Below are 7,457 nucleotides of genomic sequence, written 5' to 3'. Positions count from 1 at the left end.
CCCGAGGATTACCCCCGCAGTACAAACATGGTGCTAATAGATTCACATTCAGCCCCGATGGCGCACTCTGAGTCATCACAGGTCTTGCAGCCACAGACGTATAGACTCTGCCATATGCAGTTCGGCCTGCTAGCGACATCATTTTGTGCACAGTACTTGCCGGTGAGCTTCGATGTTGAGAAGATATCTGTTTGATGTTATCGTCCGTGGCCATGCATGCCTAGGCGATCGCGATGGCCCTGCTCAGGTCTCGGGTTTCAGCAGCCAGCAGCTTTCGAAGAATGACCTCGTGGCTGATGCGTAGCACGTAAAAGTCCCACAGCATTTGCCCCAACGCAGCAAGGTCCCGCGAGGTGTCTCAGGTCGGTGACATAATCCGCCAGGTCCTGGTTACAGAGCGATGGTGCGTGTAAAAACGATATCTGGCTGTGAGGATACTCTCCTTCGGCTTGAGGTAGTCCCAAACCTGTATGCACAACTCTGAATATTCCTTCTTCGTTGGTTTTGTCGGTGTGAGCAGATTCCGGATGAGGCTGTATATTTTAGGCCCACAGACAGTGAGGAGAACCGCCCTGCGCTTGGCCACGTTAGTGTCTCCTTCCAGCTCGTTGGCCACAAAGTACTGGTCGAGCTGCTCGACGAAGGATTCCCAATCATCACCCTCTACGGATCTCTCTAATATTCCAACAGCAGCCATGGTTGTGTGAAGGTTCGCATTCTGTTACTCGTCGCCAATTTTTGTGTAAAGAAGAACTCCCCGAGGCTGAGTACTGTGAGCTAAACTTAGTGTGACGTTAGTCTTCTTTATTACAACTCCAGAGTGCCTGAACAACATGGCAGCCAACCTTATATACTGGCCCTGTACGTGTGGACAGGTGACCATTAGGACTCCAACAGTCGCGCCCTCTGGTGGCAAGTATTACAGAGTTACATACATCACATAATTGTTATCGATAAGAAGTTATAATTCCAATGAATGCCGGAATCATCCGAAAGGAGCCTGGTTTGTAGGACAAGGCTACATATCAGGAAGGAGTGTAGTTAGATGACAAGGGAAGTGATTTTCTGATGATAAGTTTGGAGAATAAAACGAGTAAATGCTGGAATCACTGAGCAGGCCAGGCAGCATCTGTGGAGAGAGAAACAGAGTTAACGTTTCAGGTTAATGACCTTCCTTCAGAAATTGGGCACTTGTGTTAGGTAATACTATTAAAAGTTTCAATTGTCACGTAGCAGGGGTAAGGAAAATATATAAAATGTGGCATTTGGAACAGATAGTTTAGAATCCGATTAATGTTTGATCAATTTGTACACCGAGCTGGGACCTGTAACGTGTTTGAGTTCTTCGGCCAACATTCGCATAGTTTGGGTGTAAGTACTGTTAAGTGTATGCATAATTATTGTCTGCTTAATAACTCTGACATTTAATGTTGCGGACCCTATTCCTGCACTGCGCGTGTTCCAGCTCTGTTTGTGGCACCGATCCCTTCAATCCGTCGCTTACAGGGACAGTTGGATTCACCGTTTATTTGTTTGGTGAAATTTCAAAGATTGAAAGCGGCGCACATCAACTGGTCACCTACTCACTAACCGCTACACGTTGCTCCCGTGAGATGGAAGCCCAGCTACTGTTTCAGGCTTGAATGCTGGTGCAAGCAAAACTCATTCATAGAAAGTCCAAGTCCCTGAGGCACCTGATTATTTACACGGAACTCCTTCGCAAAGAGTTGCGGTTCGTGTGGGGTGATTTGGGCACATCTTCCCCCACACGAGAACACTTCAAACAACTCTCAACGGCTGTAAAGCGCTTTGGGGCGTCATGAGTTCCTGAAAGGTGTTGCAGAAATGCAAGTCCTCCTTTGCAAAAGTTCGACGCAATTTCAAAATTCTTGTGCAAACTGAGAGCTCGTACAGGATTTAAACCCGGGACCTCTCGCAAATTTCAAGTAACAACCCCGAAGCAAGAATCATACCCCTAGACCAAAGAGCCAACTGTTTAACAAATGTGAACATAAGGTGCAACCATTATTGAAGCATTTTTAGTGTGTTGCTGTTCTTGATCGGAGGAGCTCATGAGACGGAATCAGTGACTTCGCTTTTTCGACCTGTCTTCTGAAGCACTGCACAGTCCCACTCCGACAGTCAATGAGCTGTTGGGACGTTAGTGTATCCTGGCTGTGGGTGGTCACCCCGAGCGCAGCAGAGGGGTTTTTGCATTAGTTCTGGGTGGGGACAGTATCTTTCCCCTTCTCTCTTCCTCTTGTCTATATCCCTGTGCTTTGGTTTCTCTATTTATTCCCCTGTCTCAGTTTCTAGTGTTTAAAAGGGTACAAAAGATGAAATGGTTGTCACTGTGGAACTATTTCTCTCACTCAAAGATAGACACACTACCGTTCCACCACGAGGTCTAGATAGGTAGCTGTTGACATTCAGGTTCATATATAAATATATATAAATATATCGACATGTATCGTAACTGTTCCCTGGTGGTCGAGGGGTTAAGATCTGGTGCACTAATTTGGTTTCAATCCTCGATCAATTCATCGCATAAAAATAATTGAGGTCTGTGAGACGATTAATAATTGCTGTAATCACCATGAATACCAATACTGTCATGTGTCTCACACTACTGTACATAACTGTATCTTACCATGCCATATATGACTGTAACCAGAGATGACCTGTAACCACAAGCTTACCTTACCACCAGGGGTACATTTGCAGGAGACACTGGATACCTTTCCCAGACAGGTATATAAGGACAGGTCTCAGGCAAGTGTGGCATTCGAGAGCTGTGTAATAAAGGTGCAGGTCCTGAGTGACCTTGACTTCAGTATGTGCCTCGTGTGAGTCTGTACTACAGGGTCAGGACTTTACAGTGGCGACGAGTTACGGGATTACAGAATCCACAGAATGGCGACCAACGGCTCAGGTGAAAAATACAATGCTGGATATAATTGGGAGGACTTTATAGAAAGGCTCCAGCAAAGCTTTGTAACCAAAGACTGGTTGGGCGACAATAAGGCAGACAAGAGAAGAGCCCATCTCTTGACCAGCTGTGGCTCGAAAACATACGCTTTAATGAAGGACCTGCTGGCACCCTAGAAACCAGCAAGCAAGTCGTTTAAAGAATTGAGCACACTGGTGAGAGACCACCTGAAGCCAGCAAGCAGCCTACACATGTAACCTACCTCGGACCCGTGCCAAAGATCCCCGTACACCGAGCACAGGTTCAGGAAAACTCCAAAAGAGAGGATATCCCGGTCACTGTGCCTTCCAGCAACACTGAACAAGTGCCCGTTCTGAAACTTTTCAGTGTAATAACTTGCAACTGGAGCATCTAACAGTCAGGATGGCCGAGCGGTCTAAGGCGCTGCGTTCAGGTCGCAGTCTCCTCTGGAGGCGTGGGTTCAAATCCCACTCCTCACATTCAGTTTTTTTAATTACAAACTCATTTGTTTGGACACCACTCTGAAGTGCTTTGTGACATCCATCGAACTTAATAAAATGACGCCACATCAATTATAAACAGTGATATCAAAGTTACTTCCCAAGCCGGGAATCGATCCCGAGTGGCTGGAACGAAAGGAATGGTTTTGTGAAGCATTGAAAGGTGCCCTCGGAATATCTCGCACTGCTCATTTAAAAACACGGTTATAATTTGTTTCAGTGCAAAAGAAGTCAGGCTCGAAGGGCCAAATGGTCGACTCCTGCTACTGGTTCTTGTGTTCTTTACCAGAGCACAGAACAAATGATTAAATGATCAACTCTCCCTCAGTTCGCATTACTTTCATTGTGCAGAATAATTTATGGGTTAATTAATGATGTTTTCCTGTGAAAGCAACTTAAAAATTTAAGGAAAATAAATCGGCCAACTTGGGGCTTGAACTCACAACCCTGAGATTTAGAGTTTTAGTCTCTACCGACTGAGCTAGCCAGTACTACTTAAATTGCATCTTCCTGTCGCTGCTGGCTGCCAGGGGCCAGTTGGCTCCGCACCATGGCTTTACCTCGAACTTCAAACCTCGAAACTGGTTCTCCTGATTTCCAAGCCCATTGTGTTGCAGAACTTTCATTTCGACGAACATCTTCGACGAACATCTCCAACTCACTGTGTAAGCCTCGTGGCGCAACGGTAGTGTGTCTAATTCTCGATCCGTAGGTTGTGTGTTCCAATCAGGTCGAGGTCACTGTTCTTTCAGACACTTTTTTTCCAGAATTAATATTTCCTTTGCTGTTTGGCAATAACCAGACCCTTGCTCCAAGGTCTCTCTCACTATTTCCCCGGTTTCAGGCAGAGATACGCCTGCTGCCCTCATTTATTTCATGGGACAGGACACAAACGTTCAAAATCAACCTGCAGGTGGCCACACACAGCACTGAATAGTCAGGATGGCCTGACTATTATCCCGACCACAGTGGATAACCTCATATTTCCCACATTATATTCCATCTGACAAATTACTGCCCAGCCACTGAGCCTATCGATATCGGTTTGCAGATTGTTTGTGTCGACCTCATAACTTGCTTTCCCACCGATCTTTGGATCTTCTTCGCTACATTACCAACATGCAGAGCACAGAACCAATTATTGACCGACTGACTTTCCCTCAGTTAGCATTTCTTTCATTGTGCAAAAGCAGATTTTCGATTCATTAACGATGTTATCCCATGAAAGCAAAATAAAAGTTAAACGTAAATAATTAGCACACTTAAAAGGAATATTTTTGTTTGGTGCAGTTCCGGTCAGAGAAATGTTGTGAAAGGAACTTTTTGCAGAGAGCGGGATTGAGTATTTCAGCTTGTTGCTGAACACTTCTCTCTGGGAACAGAACTAGGCACCAGTTTTTGTAGTGTAGCGGTTATCAAATTTGCCTCACACGCAAAAAGTCCCCGGTTCAAGCCCGGGCGGAAACATTATTTCTGAAACAAAAGCTGGTTTTAAATGTTCATTGTTCATGTGACAATGGCCTCCTTCCGTGCTGCAAACTTCTCTGATTCCATGATGAGCAATGAACATTTAAAACCAGTCTCCTAAAATACAGAGTGTGTAAAATCAGAAAGGGAATAAAACTTCCTCAATGATTCAAGTTTCACAAATTATTAAAATTAAGTTGTTGAGGTTTCGATGTCCCTCAGTGATCATGTTAGAATTTCTTTCATTCTGCTAAACAATGCTATCGGTTCATACCAGCAGATACAAGCCGCATTTCAAACCCGGAAACAACTCATTCATTATTCACCCTTCCCAGTTCCAGTGCACAGAAATTATTTATGCTCCATCCCAGAAACTCAAATCCAACTTCTGACATTCCTTATTTCTAATTACCAACTCATTTGTTTTGACACCACTCTGAAGTGCTTTGGGTCATCTGTGTAATTTTATTAAATTACTTCACTTTAATTAAAAACGGTGGTAGCAAAATTACTTCTCTAACTGGGAATCGAACCCCGGTAGCTGTCGTGATCAGAATGTTTTTGTGAAGCATTTAAAGATGCTCTCTAAAAATCTCGCATTCCTAATTTACAAATAGGGTTACCATTTGTTTCAGTGTGAAAGAAGGAAATTGAAAATGACAACAAAAACACCAGGCAGCGACTACATTAAGACAAATTCAAACTTTTCACAAAGTTGGTTTTACAAAGTAACGGCTGAGCTAAAGTTTGCACTAACCAGTCCCATCAGAATTTTAAATGTTTCTATGAGATCCCCGCTCATCCTTCTAAATTCGAATGTTTCAAGGCCCAGTTGATCCAGTCTCTCCTCATATGTCAGTCCGGCTTGCCCCTTATCCTTAGACTGTGTCCCCTGGTTCTGGACTTCCCCAACATCGGGAACGTTCTTCCTGCATCTAACCTGTCCCTTCCCATCCAAATTTTAAATGTTTCTTTGAGATCCCCTTTCATCCTTCTAAACTCCAGTGAATACAGGCCCAGTTGATCCAGTCTCTCCTCATATGTCAGTCCTGCCATCCCGGGAATCAGTCTGGTGAACGTTCGTTGCACTCCCTCAATAGCAAGAACGTCCTTCCTCAGACTAGGAGACCAAAACTGAACACAATATTCCAGGTGGGGCCTCACCAAGGCCCTGTACAACTGCAGTAAGACCTCCCTGCTCCTATACTCAAATACCCTCGCTATGAATGCCAAAATACCATTTGCCTTCTTCATCGCCTGCTGTACCTGCATGCCAACTTTCAATGACTGATGAACCATGACACCCAGGTCTCGTTGCACGGCCCCTTTTCCTAATCTGCCGCCATTCAGATAATATTCTGCCCTAGTGTTTTTGCCCCCAAAGTGGATAACCTCATATTTATCCACATTATACTGCATCTGCCATGCATGTGCCCACTCGCCTAACCTGTCCAAGTCACTCTGCAGCCTCTTAGTCTCCCCCTCACAGCTCACACCGCCACCCAGTTTAGTGTCATCTGCAAACTTGGAGATATTACACTGTTACATGTTCATTACATGTTACAATGAACATTCTGAATCAGACACCTCGAGTAAAGTGCGTGCAATGGGCAATGATTCAACAATTAACATAAGTACGTAAGGAGCAGGAGTCGGCCATTCGGCCCCTCGAGCCTGCTCCACCATCCAATAATATCGTGGCTGTTCTGATCCTGCACCCCTGCTCTTTTTATACTCCTCTCGAGTTTCTGCAGTGTCGAGTTCTCACTATCTGTCCTAAGCTTCCCTTTTTCCTTTATCTTACCCTGTGTGTCCCTTGAGGAATTTTTATCCCCTATCTGACTTTACTCACTCTGTGTTTTAGGAGACTGGTTTAAAATGTTAATTGCTCATCATGGAATCAGATAAATTGACAGCACGGAAGGAGGCCATTCGGCCCATCGTGTCGTTGCCAGCCGACAAACAGCTGCCCAGCCCAGTCCCACTTTCCAGCTCTCGGTCCGTAGCCCTGTAGGTTACGGCACTTCAGGGTCACATTCAAGTAATTTTTAAATGTGCTGAGTTTTTCTGCCTCTACCACCCTTTCAGGCAGTGAGTTCCAGTGATTTCCCCTCAAATCCCCTCTAAACCTTCGACCAATTACTTTAAATCTGTGCCCCCTGGTTGTTGACCCCTCTACTAAGGGAAACAGGTCCTTCCTGTCCACTCTATCCAGGCCCTTCATAATTTTATACACCTCAATCAGATCTCCCCTCAGCATCCTCTGTTCCAAGGAAAACAAACCCAGCCGATCCAATCTGTGCTCAGAGCTAAAATTCCCAAGTCCCGGCAACATCCTCATAAACCTCCTCTGTACCCTCTCCAGTGCAATCAAGTCCTTGCTGTAACATGGTGACCAGAACTGCATGCAATACTCTAGCTGTGGCCTAACAGTTGAAGAATAACCTCCCTGCAGCCTGTACTGTCGAGAGGTGATCGTGGGAGGCTGAGCCTTAGTGGAATCGGAGATGAGGAAGTTCTCTGCTGATCAACATGCAGTC

At 45.1% G+C, this 7,457-nt stretch overlaps 2 non-coding genes across 2 annotated transcripts; both read left to right on the top strand.

The window, feature by feature from the left end:
* The first annotated feature begins 3,346 nt into the window (after window positions 1-3,346).
* On the top strand, window positions 3,347-3,429 carry trnal-cag (transfer RNA leucine (anticodon CAG)). The gene has a single exon. It is a non-coding gene; the product is annotated as a tRNA-Leu (tRNA).
* A 1,415-nt stretch (window positions 3,430-4,844) lies between these two features.
* trnav-cac (transfer RNA valine (anticodon CAC)) lies at window positions 4,845-4,917 on the top strand. The gene has a single exon. It is a non-coding gene; the product is annotated as a tRNA-Val (tRNA).
* The last annotated feature ends 2,540 nt before the right edge of the window (window positions 4,918-7,457 follow it).

This window comes from Pristiophorus japonicus, unplaced genomic scaffold (assembly GCF_044704955.1).
Source record: "Pristiophorus japonicus isolate sPriJap1 unplaced genomic scaffold, sPriJap1.hap1 HAP1_SCAFFOLD_45, whole genome shotgun sequence".
Taxonomy (NCBI): Eukaryota; Metazoa; Chordata; class Chondrichthyes; family Pristiophoridae; genus Pristiophorus; species Pristiophorus japonicus.
Note: the sequence above shows the minus strand (reverse complement) of the source record. Positions and strands in the feature narration are given on the sequence as shown.